Genomic DNA, 15692 nt, shown 5'->3' with positions numbered 1-15692 from the left:
CCAGCTTGGCGACGCCCCCGCACCGTCCCCGAAACGCGTGACGTGAGGGGCAACAGGGCCGTTTCTGGGAAGAATTGTGCTACTCTGGTTATAAAGAGGTTGGTATAATATCGGAGGAGGTTTAGTACCCCGTAAATTTGAGATCTGTGCCAAAGGCCAACTTTATTTGTTTTTTTTTTTTTAAGTTTATTTATTTATTTAGTTTGAGAAAGAGAACAGGGGAGGAGCAGAGAGCAGGAAAGAGAAGCCCAAGCAGTCTCCGCACAGTCAGAGCAGAGCCCGACTTGGGCTCAAACCCACAAACCCTGAGATCTTGATCTGAGCAGTCCAGTCCACTCAGGTGCCCCCCACAACTTTCTTTTCAAAAGGAAATGTATAGATACTTATCTGCTGATAATGTATATAGCAAAAATAAAGCCTCCTGTAATAAGTTAGCGTGTTCACAGGTGGACAGGCAGAGGTTTGCAAAAGGACTGGTTGTGAAGTTTTCCTCCTCCAGGGTCCAGGATCCATCACAGATTATTAACCAAAAGGGAGTTCTGAGAGTTAAAAAAAAAAAAAAATAGGAAAAGCTGAAAGATTTAAAACTGCTTATTCAAGAAAATCTCAAAGTATAATAAAATGACAGAATTTCAGAAATTATCAACACTTTTCAGTCTTGTTTTATCTATCACCACCACGCCCAATTTTTTTTCTTTGCTGGAATATTTTAAAGCAAACCCCAAGGATCATGTCAATCACCCTTTCAGTATTCATCTGAATTCACAGTCCGTGAACGTTAGGGATTCTGCCCATATTTACTCTTGCCTTCATTTTGTTAATAGCTGAAGCCATCCTCCATAATACACAAATCTGAATGGATTAGCAATCTCAATGCATAGAATGAAATTTTGCAGATTATAATCAGGAGTAACACCCAATATTTAACACTATTAAAATAGAACATAAGGGAGAATAGAAACTAATTTTTAACAATTATTCATTTATCTAATAATCATTAAGTGTTTCTTGTGTTCTGAGCATGATGCTATGCCCTATGCAGTCAGGGATATATAATAATAGGCTTACAGACCAAATATCAAAGTGATGGTTAGATTTATATATGTCTAGATAATATAAAGAGAACAATAAGTTTTGTAAATGGACACTAATGACTTACAGAACACCAGGTTTTTATTTTTATTTTTTTAAGTTTGTTTATTTTGAGAGAGAGAGAGCACGGGCAAGGGGCAGAGAGATAGGGGAAAGAGAGAATCCCAAGCCGGCTCCACACTGTCGATGCAGAGCCTAATCCGGGGTTCGACCTCACAAACCGTGAGATCATGACCTGAGCCAGAACCAAATGCTGGATGTTCAATCAACTGAGCTACTCTGGAACCCAGGACCCCTGGAACACCAGGGTTTAAAAGTTGTATTAAATATTATTTTAGGGGCACCTGGGGAGCTGACTGGGCATCTGACTCTTGATGTGGGCTCCAGTCGTGATCTCACACTTTGTGAGTTGGAGTGGCAAGTCTGTGCTGTCAGCACAGAGCCTGCTTGGGATTCTCTGTGTCCCTTTCTTTTAACGTTTTTTTTAATTTATTTTTGAGACAGAGAGAGACAGAGCATGACAGGGGAGGGTCAGTGAGAGGGAGACACAGAATCTGAAACAGGCTCCAGGCTCTGAGCGGTCAGCACAGAGCCCGACGCGGGGCTCGAACTCACGGACCGTGAGATCATGACCTGAGCCGAAGTCGGCCGCTTAACCGACTGAGCCACCCAGGCGCCCCCATCTGTGTCCCTTTTTTTCTGCCCCTCCCCTGCTTGTACGGCGCTTTCTCTCTCTCAAGAATAAATAAACATTTAAATTAATTAAATAAAATAAAATAAAGTAAAATAAAATTATAACCCAAATAAGTATAGCACTTTCTAGGACTAAACTTTTATCATGGAAATAAAAAGACTTTTGGACAAATAATTTACACCGAGGGACTTGACTAGGGTAGTGATGATGGAAGTGAAGAGGGAAGATTTGAGATTTTAGAAAGTAGAATCAACAGGATTTGAAGCTACGTTAGAGAGGGGAATATTGTTTTCCGTAATTTGATTGTTATTTGGAGTTGGGAGAGATGGGTGGGTAAAGTTTAGAATTCAATGTAGAGATATTGGAAGCAAGTCAACCCCATTTTGTGTTAAGCCAGAGAAATCTGTCCTAAAAATATTCATTTGGGGGTTGTCAGTATAAATGAAACTGCTGATTTGGATGAGATTGTTAGGATCAAGGTTAGAGAGAGAAGGCCTAAAAAGAAGTGAGATACTACAATATTGAATGGCCTGTAGAGGAAAATGAAGTTGCAAGAGAGAAGGATCAGTAAGAGAATTAAAAGCAAATTAAAGAAAGCCAACGGAGTATTTCTGGAAAGAAGTAGGGAGTATTCACCAGTGTCAAGTCCTTACTAAGATCGTTACTTACCTGTCAAATGAGATGAGAACAAGAAAAAAGTATCTTAGATTTAGTGCTATGGGAAGCCTTCAGGAATCTTGTGTACAGTTGTTTGGAGGGGTGATAGCAGAGGCCAGAATAAAGCAGGGATGAGGAAATGGAGATAGAAGTCCAAAATAAGTTTGATTTTGTAGGTGAAAAAGGCGTAAGTCAGTAAAGGAAGTATAGGTCAAAAGTGCGTTTCATTTTGCTTTGTTTGGATTAAATTGGGTTCGATTAGAACATGTTGAAATGATGTTGGGCAAGGATTCAGTCGATAAGGATTTAATTGAGTAACCAAGAGAAAATAGGCATAATTGATGAGAGGGTTCCTAGAAGGGTGAAAGGGACTAGGCATCAAAGCTCTGGTGCAGAGATTAGCTTTATATAGAGGAGAGTTCCTCCATGGTTTCTATCATAAAGCATATTGTTCTTTGGATATGGTCATTTGACACTTATTATAGTACTACATGCTGAGTAGCATTGACAGAGTGTCAACCTACTTCTTTGACAAGGATTTATGAGGTAGAGCTAGTCTAAATTGGTGGAAAGAAACACTAGATTTAGGAGAGAATAAGGAGGACAGAAAAACAGTCATCTCTCATTGCTAGGAAAGAATTTTCAAAAGAAGTCCTCTTAACTCTAAAGAGCACATTATTGTGAGCTGGGAGAGGAGCTGGAAGGGGATGATTGTTTGATTACTAATAAATAACTGAAGGAACACATTCTCTGTGCCCCTCAATTCTTGGAGGTGAACATACTTTTCTTCTGATATGCAATGAAGTGGAGTTAATCTTAAAGGTCCCACCCCACAGCCTTCTTTGCATTTGAAAGGAACAAAAAAATCATGAACCAAGGATGTCAATAAGCCTAGGGTGGCAAAAGGAAAAAGGATGGAAGTGAAGTACCATAAAGAAATGGTGCCCATTTGTGTAACCTGTGGTTAAGATGCTATTCATCATCCAAGATTAAAGGAAGAAGTTTATTACATTGACTAGATGCAAGAGAACTTCAGGAAAGTTACTTCCAAGGAAAGACAAAGAGGTGCATTTTATCACCACTATCATTGCTTCATTCTTTTATCTGACAAGGAAAATTGATCGACTGGAGCCACAAACTCAAAAATTTGTCTTTGCTGCAGCGATGTGTTTCTTGCGTCTGCTTTGTCAATTGACACTACTAACAAGTCCATGCTAAACAATGTTTAGGTCTCTCCCATAGATTGCATTTGGAAAACCATTCTGTCAAGAAATAAAATATACCCTTTATGCTCGGCACGTGACAGACCAATAAACTTCTAAATACTACAGTTTCTGCACTTGTTAAAGTTAGCTTGTTAAGATTTGTCTCTAGAAAAGAAATTTGTTGTTTAATGAAATGTACTATCAAGAAATAGTAATATAAATAAAAATAAGAGTATGATTTATATTGATAATAGCCCATTTTTCCCATGTCAAATATGAACAAGACTGGAAATGTGACCTATATTCCTGAGGGAGCTCTCAGAACACATTGTCAACACAGTTGACAGGAACTGTTTATCCAAATAGATGAGGTGGTTACAAAACTGAATTCTGTGGGAATGCCGAGATGATACTGCGTAAAGCTCATTGAGGATATTTAGAAAGAGGAATGATGGAATAGAGCACCTCTGGCCATATATATATACACATATATGTATGTGTATATGTATATACACATATATGTATGTGTATATGTATATACACATATATGTATGTGTATATGTATATACACATATATGTATATGTGTATATATATATATATATACATATATGTATTTTTTTTAAGTTTTTTATTTATTTGAGAGAGAAAGAGTGAGAGAACACTAGCGGGGGTCTCAAACTCACAGTGTGAGATCATGACCTGAGCCGAGATCAAGATGCTTCATTGAGCTACTCATGCACCCCGCCTCTGGCCATATTTACAAAGATAAGGTGGTAGTGGTTTTTACTAGTCAGCTAAGGAGAAGTAATCACATCAACTAGCTTTTCCTAGGAGGGCAAAAGCTAGGGTACAACCAGAGCCCAGTCTCTGAACATCAAATGACACACAAGATACTAAATAACCAAGAAGCCTTTGTTAATAGGCATCATTCTGAACAATCACCTCTTTAAAATAGGTAATACGTGAACACAGTGTTTAAAAAACAGTCAAGCCATGCAAGATTATATATACACATATGCATATATGCACACACACAGAGTAAGGTAGCCTCTAGCCACTCATCTCTAGTCATCCACTTCTCAAAGATATTGTTGTTGTATATCCTTTCAGAGATGGTTGGTGCAGTTTCCTCACTTCTAAATTTGGTAATTCCTCTGTATTTGGGATTTTGACAAGTTTTCCACCTGCTAAGAGAATATTCTGAAGCCAGTGTGTTCCTAAACTGAGAGCTAACGGAAAAGGAAATGCAAGAGACCAATGAGATCCTTGTCACAAGAAACAAAGGACACTGGGGAAAAGAAGGTATGAAAGGAAAAGGTAAATCAGCAATGATATTTGTAGAATAATGTTTCCCTCTTTAACAACATAGCTTAATTAGGAAAAACATAAGACTTTAGAGTCACATTCTCATAAAATTCTGGCTATGTCACTGTCAAGCTGTGTAACTGGTCATTACTCAATCTTTGAGCTTTGCTTTCCCAAATTGTAAAAATAAAGGTAACATTAACTACCACATAGAATTGTGAGGTATCTAGTACTTAGGAAAAACCTAGTAAGTCGTGTGTTTTTATTTTCTTAGATACTGTTTAAAGGAAGTGGTTATTGTTGCATTTTAATTGTTTCTTCCCTCTGATTTTACCTCAGGATTTATTTATGTTTTTAATCAAAATGTAATTGTCATATAACTACTTCAATATGTATTTGTTAATAATGTATCGAAGGATTTAAATGTATTTATTTGTTTATTTTTAATTCCAGTATAATTAAGATATAGTGTTGTATTAGTTTCAGGTGTACAATAGAGTGATTTGACAATTCTATACATGACTCAATGCTCATTATGATAAATGTATTCTTAATCTCCTTTACCTATTTCACCCATCCCCACCCACCTCCTTTTTGGTAACCATTACTTTGTTCTCTACAGTTAAGAGTTTGGTTTTTTTTTTTTGCCTCTTTTTAAATGTGTTTATTTGTTTTGTTTCTTAAATTCCACATATGAGTGAAACTATATAGTATTTGTCTTTCTCTGACTGACTTACTTCACTTAGCATTATATCCTCCAGATCCATCCATATTGTTGCAGATGGCAAGATTCTATTCTTTTTTATGGCTGAATAATATATTCCATTGTATATGTATACCACATCTATCTATTCATCTATTGATGGACAATTGCATTGCTTCCATGTCTTGACTATTGTATATAATACTGCAATAAACATGTATATACATGTTTCAAGACCTATCTGTACTAATGATGGAAATCCTATTTTCCTGAAAGTGCCCTCTATAAGCCTCATGGCAGTCCCGGACATAGGCTGCAAAGTAAAGGTCAAGCTAAAGGAGCTAACAGACATGTATGAGAAGTAAAGACTTTAATCCAACTTGTTACAAACTGGGGAAATATCAAACCAAAAAATAATTTTACTATATCAGAGAACATAAAGTCTTTGAGATAGAAAAAAGTTTTAAGGTTATTGAGAGATTCTGATCCAATATTTGAATCTTGTTTACAGCATCTCTGCCAAGTGGAGATACATCCCATGTTAAATAACTCTAGTGAGAATAATCCACTATTTCCTTAGAAAGGTCACAGACATTTACTCTAATTTTAAAAAAGAAAAACAAAAAACAAAACCAGCAAGGTTTATAGGGACCTGCAAGTCTAGATTCCAGGTGCTATCCACATTTTCCATTTTCACTGGACTTCATTTTCACTCTATTCCTCAAATTCATCTCCATATAGTGATTTACATATAGGACTGAGTTTATGGGAAGGCTGCCTTTTTAAAAGTTTTTATTTATGGGAAGGCTGACCTTAAAGGAAGCTATTGTCTAAGAAAGTCATTTTGGGGGCCAGGAAGCAAAGTTTCCCCACCCTCAACCACCCCCACCCCAACCTATCATAGACTCTCACATCACACCATTAGCATTTCTGAAGAAATGACACATTAAACTAAGTCACACTAGGGTGTTAATGACATATCAGATAGATTTTATCCTGACGTTTGGGGACCCTGGAAAGTAAAGAACCACTAGCAAAGGAAAGAGCACTGAAGTGGAGAAGAGAAAAGCAACACTGAGGCAAGATGAGCCAATTTCCCAGTGGTCCATGGACAGAGATACTTAGTTGATTACATGTGAAGGACCTGGAATTTGTTCAAAATACTGTTTATAGGATTCCTCCTTGTATTATTTTGTCTCAGTAGAACTGGGGTGAATTCTTGGGCAATTCTGATACTCAGCTAAATTTAGGAACTGCTAGCTATAAAGCCACATTAAAAAACACATACACACACAAAAACAGAAAACAACATGACCCCCACTTCACATAAAAACACAAAGTCAATGTCCCTATTCTGCCTAGGGCCATCTTGGTTTGTTTATACAAAGCTCTTGTTCTAACGTCTCTAAGGTAAAGGTTATGGGGAGAGTCAATAGCACATTAGGTAGCTGATGAAATGTGCTACTGACTTTTTTAAAGTTTCTAAGTTTACTTAAACAACAGTAGGTTTTCAACCAGCAGAATACGCTGATGAATATAAAATACGTAACATTTTGCCTTTAAAACTTCTTTTGGCAGTTGCAGTATATGTCTCTAAGGATGAGAGTTTTATGAATTTGTAGCAAACACTAGGTCATTGGGCCTCAAGATAGCTTTGTGAATCAAGTGGCAAGTTTCAGCTCTTTGGGAAATGGACAAGGAGATAAAAATGCATTGCTATAATAGTGCAATGACAAAAAAAATGTTCTCACAATTATGGTTGAAGCATTTAGGTCAAAGATATAACAATAATTAGCATTTGTTTAGCATTTTATAGTTTATAAAACTCATTTGCATATTTGATTCTTCTAATAATTCTATAATATAGGTAGGATACGTGTTGAGATACCAATTTTATAGATGAAGATTTCTCAAAACCCAAAGTTTGAGGGAATTTCCCAAGGTTTATAAGAGTATTCTAAGTTTTTAAAACGATTCCAGGTATGAGCCAGAATGTCATAAACTGTTTTCTGTTTTCTGAATAATTTGAGTTTATTAATTCATACAGAGAGTTGTTTAGTTACTCCTGGACACATGTAGTAAATAATAATAGAACTGTCTTTAATGAAGTTGGAGCACATACTCTGAGCTAAGCCCTGTGTCAGGTGTACAAATTACCTCCAACCCTCATAACAATGCTGCAAAATGTTACCTTACTTTGCAAAAGAGGAAATTTAGACTTGGAGAGACTAAGTAAGGCGCCCAATGCTTAATAACTAACAAATTGCAAAGACAGCATTCAGACTCCCATCTTTTTGATACCAAAATTATTTCGTTATACCTTTCTTAAATGATTATAAGGACATTTACTTACAATCATCAATTCTGAAGTCACTTCAGAATTACTCAAATTACCTGTAACGTTAGTTCATTCATTTATACAACCACACATGCTGAAAACATCCCCCCCCCACCACACACACACACACACACACACACACACACACACATGGCTTATTTCTAGGGTCTAGGCATTAGATGGGTGCTGCATATAAAACAGAGGAAAAATATCCCCATATGGAATTTGTAGTCTAGCCTGGGAAATGTATCAGTGAATAAATAACCAGAATATAAAGTGATGAATACTACTTAGGAATCTCTGCCTAAAGCAAATACCAGAAAGTCATCACTGCCTTAGCTGTGTACTAAGTTTGAGTATGTAAAATAGTAAATCACAACCCTTAGTGAACAGCATTTAATTGATTTAATATTATATAATATGCTTGTAGGTGATGAAAAAAAGTAGACTTTTAAGAAATCCTTTTCCTTTTAGAAGTGCAAATTCCAGAATAAACTCAAATAGTTGGTAAATGCTGTAAAGCCTTCAGAAGTTTGTATAATCACTGATTTGGCTAGAGTAATTTTCTCAGTTTAATAATTATGACTATTACAGTCCTGAGTTTTACTCCCGGTCATGCGGTTGTAGCTGGTATTTATAACTACTATCAATTCCATTTGCCCTCTGCAAGCTTCTTACCTGGTCATGGTTCCTTGCCTGGTAGGGTGACCCGAACCTTCATCTCTGAAGTGTGTGGATCATTAATCCTACTTGAACTCAGTTGTTGTAGTTCCTCCCTTGGCTTAAATCACCTGACGTGGGAAGAGTAAGAGCATGTAAAATGGAGACCTTCCACAATCCAAACGTACTCTTCCTTATCCCCAGTGTGCTGGAGTAACCCAATTTCCCCTTGGTAGTCAGGATCAAATCACCACACCATGAACAGTAAGTAACTACCTGCTTTGCCTGTTGATTGATTACCATGAGGAGCCCAAAGTAAACAGATAGCAGTCTCAACTTCCAGCTTAATGGAGCCATTCTTGTGTCCTCTGGTGAAAACATTCCTCCATTTGGAACTAAGACCTGTATACCAACAGAACCCAAAGTCACAAGAAGCAAAAAGTTTGCTAGTGGATCACTAGGGGTAAAAATGGGAATGACTCCTTTCATTATATATGAATAATATATACAATACATTATTAACATAATATTATATATATAACATACATATATATATTAATAAATATATATATGTAATATAATATATATATAACATAATAATGAAAGGAGTCACTCCCATCTTTACCCCCTTTTATTCCCAGACCCATGAATTCTGTCTATAGGAGAAAGCACCACATACATTATCTGATTTAGAACATATACTGCATCCTGGAGGATGTTGCCTCAGCTGCACAAAGTATGCCATATGTTACTTAGCTGGTACCATATTTGAGTCTTCAAAAAGCCAATCCACCATTCTTTCAAATCTGTGGCTTTAGGGTGATGGGGGATAGAGTAGGATTGGTGAATTCTATGAGGAAACTACCATTACCACACTTCATTTCTATACAAAGACTTCCTTCATCAAAAGTGATGCTGTGTGGGGGCGCCTGGGTGGCTCAGTCGGTTGAGCATCCGACTTCAGCTCAGGTCATGATCTCACACTCCATGAGTTTAAGCCCCGCATCGGGCTCTGTGCTGACAGCTCAGAGCCTGGAGCCTGCTTCAGATTCTGCATCTCCCCCTCTCTCTGCCCCTCCCCTGCTCATGCTCTGTCTCTCTCTGTCTCAAAAATAAATAAAAACATTTAAAAAAAATTGTAAGTGATGCTGTGTAGAATACGATGACAGTGGATAAGCCACTCTATAAATCCATGGATGGTGGTTTTGGCATAAACTTTATGTACAGAGAAGGAAAATCTATATAGAGATTAAGTGTCTATTCCAGTGAGAACAAAGTGCTGGTCTTCCCATAGTGGAAGTAGTTCAACATTATGTTGATAATAACCTGTTCCAGCTAGGTGACAGATCCCCCTCAAGGAATGGTTCTGTATAAGGGCCTCAGTTTATATGTTCTCTAGTAACATAATCACATCTGGAATAGCAGCTACAACTGGAATCACTATCTAACTGAGTTTACAATAATCCACTGTCATTCTGCAAGATCCATCTGTCTTCTACAGGCTCTCCCTAACACTTATTTTACTGGCCAATAAGTAATGCAGTACACATGAATTTTTTGCCTTCTTCCTAATGTTCATATAGGCATCTTTTTAGATGTGTACACCTTCAGAATTCTATCAAAACTAGAAGGAAAATTGGAGAGTATTTTTCTTTAAAGCACTACCTTGGGAATCTAAGCCATAAAGGAAAACCTTAGCACTTCTATCTCTTTATTTATAATAATAGTTACATTTACTGTGAATTTATCCTCACAAAAACCTACAACTTAAATATTAATCCCATTTGTTAAATTGGAAAACTGAGATGCAGCGGAATTAAATGACATGGCCCCAGTCCCATAGCTGGTAGAGTAGAGCAAGGTCTTAGCCAGATTCCTCACTCCAAAGCTCTTTCTCTTTATACTACACCACATTCTAACTCATGAGATTAAGTTATTCTCTTCCTAGGACATGCTTTGGTATTGCATGATATAATTTTATTCTTAAAAGAAATACAAGTAAGAAGGTAGTGTAAACAGTTAAAGTTACATGTTTTCAAGCACTTTTATTATTATTTTTTTTTTTTAGTTTATTTATTTATTTTGAACAAGAGAGAGTGTGAGCAGGGGAGGGGCAGAGGGAGAGGGAGAAAATCCCAAGCGGGCTCTGCTCTGTCAGCACAGAGCCCAGTGCAGGCTCTATCCCGCAAACCCCGAGATTATGACCTGAGCTGAAATCAAGAGTTGGATGCTTAACCAACTGAGCCACCCAGGCAATCCTCAAACACTTTTAAACTTTTTATTTTAACATGCATTTTGAATTTCATAAAGACTTTTGTAGCATTTACCTTTTCCATACTTTCTGTTCATAAAGGTAAATTGAGGAGAATAATGATAAAAAATTATTGTGGAATTTTATCAAATCTCAAAAGATAATGCCCATGAAACAGGTTTGAAAATCTGCAGTTCCCTATATGGATGTTAGCAATTATTATTCATTGACTCTTAAACCTTTGTAAAATAGGAAAGTTAAAACATATGCAAAAGGTTTAAAAATAACTCAGGATCAATCTTGCTTCATTCTTTACAGATGCTCACTTCTTTCCTCGCCCACCCACTCCCAGATCATCTTAAAGCAAATTCCTAGATAATTTTATTAGTTGTGAGAGTGTATAGCTTCTCCAAATTAAAGAATTAGCAAGCGTGTCCTGGTGCATATCGTTGATCATCAAACAACACATTGTTGAGGTGGGGTCACCATGGTTTCATCTTCAAGGTGTTTATGATCCTTTCCTGAAGTGTATTTTCTCAAAGTCTGGAGTCTTAGCTCCTGAGGAATGTCTTTCTTAGAGCTACTAAAACAAGATTCTCTAATCAACTCTTTTGACCATACTTACATGGAGCAGAGACTGATGATGGTACTTTAATAAAAACAATGAAGTTTTTACTAGGCCAACCAGCTAGAGTATTACCGCTACCTGACCATTTTTTTCTAAATCTGACCAGTGCAATGTGAGAAGTGATTTCTGTCACTACCCGCTCTTTTCCTCAAGGAAGTTTGCATGCTTTCAGGGGCACTTGGGTGGCTCATTCGGTTGAGCATCCGATTTTGGCTCAGGTCATGATCTCACAGTTTGTGGGTTCAAGCCCCATGTCAGGCTCTGTGCTGACAGCTCAGAGCCTGGAGCCTGCTTTGGATTCTGTGTCTCCCTCTCTTTCTGCCCCTCCCTCACTCATGCTATGTCTCTTTCTGCCTCTTAAAAGTGAATAAATGTTTAAAAAAGTTAAAAAAAAAATTGGCATGCTTTCAACTTGTTCTTTTTTCTAACCTTCTGGTCCAGATACAAAAGTGAAGGGGTGGGGGGGGGGGGGCGTGGACAAGAGCAGCCAGCTTGGACCCAGAGACAAAAGCCACATGTTGAGGATGGCAGGGCCTCTTTACTAGCCCAGAACGACTTATTTCTAGAATATTAGGTGAAAGAGATAAAAATGACATTTTTCTTTTTCTTTCTTTCTTTCTTTCTTTCTTTCTTTCTTTCTTTCTTTCTTTCTTTCTTTCTTTCTTTCTTTCTTTCTTTCTTTCTTTCTAAGAACCACTTATTTCTTGGGGCACCTGGGTGGCTCAGTCGGTTGAGCATCCGACTTTAGGTCAGGTCATGATCTTGTGGTTCGTGGGTTTGAGCCCCGCGTCGGACTCTGCGCTGACAGCTCAGAGCCTGGAACCTACTTTGGATTCTGTGTCTCTGGCTCTCCCTGCCCCTCCCCTGCTCAGAATCTATCTCTCTCTCAAAAATAAACATTAAAAAAAAAATGGGGACAAAACATAAAAGACTCTTAAATGTGGAGAACAAACACAGGGTTACTGGAGGGGTTGTGGGAGAGGGGATGGGCTAACTGGGTAAGGGACATTAAGGAATCTACTCTTGAAATCATTGTTGCACTATATGCTAACTAACTGGGAGGTAAATTAAAAAAAAAAAAAAAAAAAAAAAAAAAAAAAAAAAAAAAAAAAGAACCAGCACAAAGCCCAGCACAGTGCTTGAACTCAGGAGCCTGAGACCAAGATCTTAGCTGAAATCAAGAGTTGAATGCTTAACCAACTGAGCCACCCAGGCACCCCACCCCCACCACCAAAATGACATTTTTCTTAAGCCACTGTATTTCTATAAATCTTTGTTACAAAAAGCTTAGACTATACCATAATTAACTAATGTATCTATAAAATATTGAAACTAAAACCAAATGTTTAGATTTTTTGTTTTCTTATTTTACAAGCACTTTTTGTTTATATAAGAATCTCCAAGATCTTCAAGGACAGGGATTATGCCTTATTATTTTCTATCGCCAGGACCCTATCATTTTTGTATCCCTAGAGATATACAGAAATGACTTAACAAATATATGCCAGGATATATTTATAGATATTTATAATTATATATTTATTGTATATTAAATAGTGTTATACATTATTTGTTATATATTTATTTATATCATATATAATAAATATATCCTTGGATATATGTATCCAAGGAGTTTGTGCCTTCCTCAAATTTCTCTATCAACAACATCTTGTTAAGTCTTATAACTTGGATTAATCCTATGCTTATATCATTTCTTTCAAAAGAGAAACTATAGAAGCCAGAGATGGCAGCACTGACTTCCCTAAAATCATGTGGCAAAGGAAAAGCCTGTTCCAGCTCTTCTGTTATTGCTTTGCCACTGTTCTGTAAGCAGTCTTTGGAAATAAAAACAAAAATCTGACACAGAAATAGAAAAGATGCATGTCTCCTCAATTCCAATGCCTGACCTTGTTGCCTAGTCCTTTTTTTGTCATCTGACTGCTATGAATTGGTGCTTTTAGAAATGTGAAATTTCCTATTTGAAATTTGGTTCTGTTTGCCTAGATGTGAATAAAAGGTAGAGTTTGAGTTATTGTAGTAATGTTGATGTAACCCATCGATAACAATATGTTATTTTGTGAAAGCAGTCTTGATATTAACTAATAATAATGCTATTTAGTTTTTAAAAAGTAAAGTGGGTGGCTCAGTCTGTTAAGTGTCTGACTCTTGGTTTCGGCTCAGGTCATGATCTCACCCTTCCTGAGTTTGAGCCCTGCATCAGGCTCTGTGCTGACAGTGCAGAGCCTGTGTGGGATTCTCTCTCTCCCCTCTCTTTCTGCCCCTACCCTACTCATGCTCTTTCAAAAAAAAAAAAAAAAAACTAAAAAACAAAACAAAACAAAACAAAAACCCAAAGTGGTGTTTCTTTTATGCAGCTAAACAGGAACTTAAAGATCGTTTCGTGTTTAACACTAGCTGTGGTCCTGATTTTTTCATTGACTGACTAGGCTATTTTAGGAAAGTAAAATTGAGACCAATATTTTGGAGGGTTAATCCTAAGTAGAACTCAGTTAATTATTACTAGACAGTCACTGGTCAAATTTTTAAAAAGTAAAACATACTGAGTAGGTTTTATCACAAAATATACTCTTGAGCAAGATAATAGAATTCTGTTAATACATTGAAAAGTAATTAAGGTGCTTTTCTCTTTTCAGTGTACCATTTGATAAGAAGATAACTACTTTTGTCAGAAAAAGAAATAAGTCCACTTTTTATTTTGCATGTACTTTATTACTGACATTCAAGAAAGTATATTGGGTAATTTTAAAGCTAGCAATTATAAACTATATAGTTTGTTCAAAGCAACTGTAATAATTCATGTTTGCTGGGCTAGATCATGAGAGTAAACTGCTTTCAGTAGAATCAGCACTACTGTTTTCCCTCTGGTCAAGGGTCAAGAAGATACTGTATCATATGACAGAGTATTGGGCCAATGAATAATAAAAGTTTGCTGATTGAAAAAGTTTCTCTATTGCGAACATTTGGTTCACTTGAAATAGTAGTATTTGAATACCAACCAGATACCTTTTGTTATCTGTGCTTATGTCTTAGGGGGATAAAAAGAGCAATTCAGCAAGACTTATTTTTCCGTAAGTGTACAAAGTAAATGCTACATCTTCATGGCATAGAAAAGTGAATTAAAAATTGAATTATCAGCTACAAAACAGTATGGTACTGGCACAAAAACAGACCCGTAGATTAATGGAACAGAATAGAGACCCTGAAATAAACCCATACTGATACGGTCAATTAATCTATGACAAAGAAGGCAAGAATATACAATGGGAAAAGGACAGCTTCTTCAATAAATAGTGTTGGGAAAACTGGACAGTTATATGCAAAAGAATGAAGCTGGACCATTTTCTTACACCATACACAAAAGCTCAAAATGGATTAAAGACTTAAATATGAGACTTGAAACCATAAAACTCCTAGAAAAAAACATAGCCAGTAATTTCTTTGACGTCGATCATTGAAACATTATTTTAGATATATCTCCTAAAGCAAGAGGAACAAGGAATGCCTGGGTGGCTCAGTTGGTTAGGCATTCGACTTGGGCTCATGTCATGATCTCACAGTTTGAGTTTGAGCCCCACATCAGGCTCTCTTCTGTTGGCCTAGAGCCTACTTCAGATCCTATGTCCCTGTCTCTCTGCCCTTCCCATGCTCATGTTCTCTGTCAAAAATAAAATTAAAATTTTTGTAAAAGAAAACAAGAGAAACAAAAGCAAAAATAAACTGTTGAGATTACATCAAAATCAAAAGCTTTTGCACAGTGAAGGAAACCATCAACAAAACTCAAAGGCAACGTACTGAATGGGAGAAGATATTTACAAATGACATATCCAATAAAGCATTAGTATCCAAAATATATAAAGAGCTTATAAAGCTCTGGGGCACCTGGGTTAAGCATCTGGCTCTTGATTTCAGCTCATGTCATGCATGATCTTGCAGTTCGTGAGATCGAGCCCTGAGTCAGGCTCTGTGCTGACAATGCAGAGCCTGCTTGGGGTTCTTTCCCTCCCTCTCTCTCTTACCCTTCCCTGATCATGTACTCTCTCTCTCAAAATAAATAAATACATTTTAAAAGAAAGAACTTATACAGCCCAACACCAAAAATAATCTGATTAAAAATGGGGAGAGGACCCAAATAGATAT

General features: G+C 36.9%; 1 long non-coding RNA gene across 1 annotated transcript; it reads right to left on the bottom strand.

The window, feature by feature from the left end:
• Positions 1 to 136: 136 nt before the first annotated feature.
• On the bottom strand, positions 137 to 8877 carry LOC147581940 (uncharacterized). The gene is made up of 2 exons (XR_015250419.1): positions 8674 to 8877; positions 137 to 539 (listed from the first exon to the last, which is right to left on the bottom strand). It is a non-coding gene; the product is annotated as an uncharacterized LOC147581940 (long non-coding RNA).
• Between the last annotated feature and the right edge of the window lie 6815 nt (positions 8878 to 15692).

Source organism: Puma concolor, chromosome B1, assembly GCF_028749965.1.
Source record: "Puma concolor isolate L17-30 chromosome B1, mPumCon1.1.hap2, whole genome shotgun sequence".
Taxonomy (NCBI): domain Eukaryota; kingdom Metazoa; phylum Chordata; class Mammalia; order Carnivora; family Felidae; genus Puma; species Puma concolor.
Note: the sequence above shows the minus strand (reverse complement) of the source record. Positions and strands in the feature narration are given on the sequence as shown.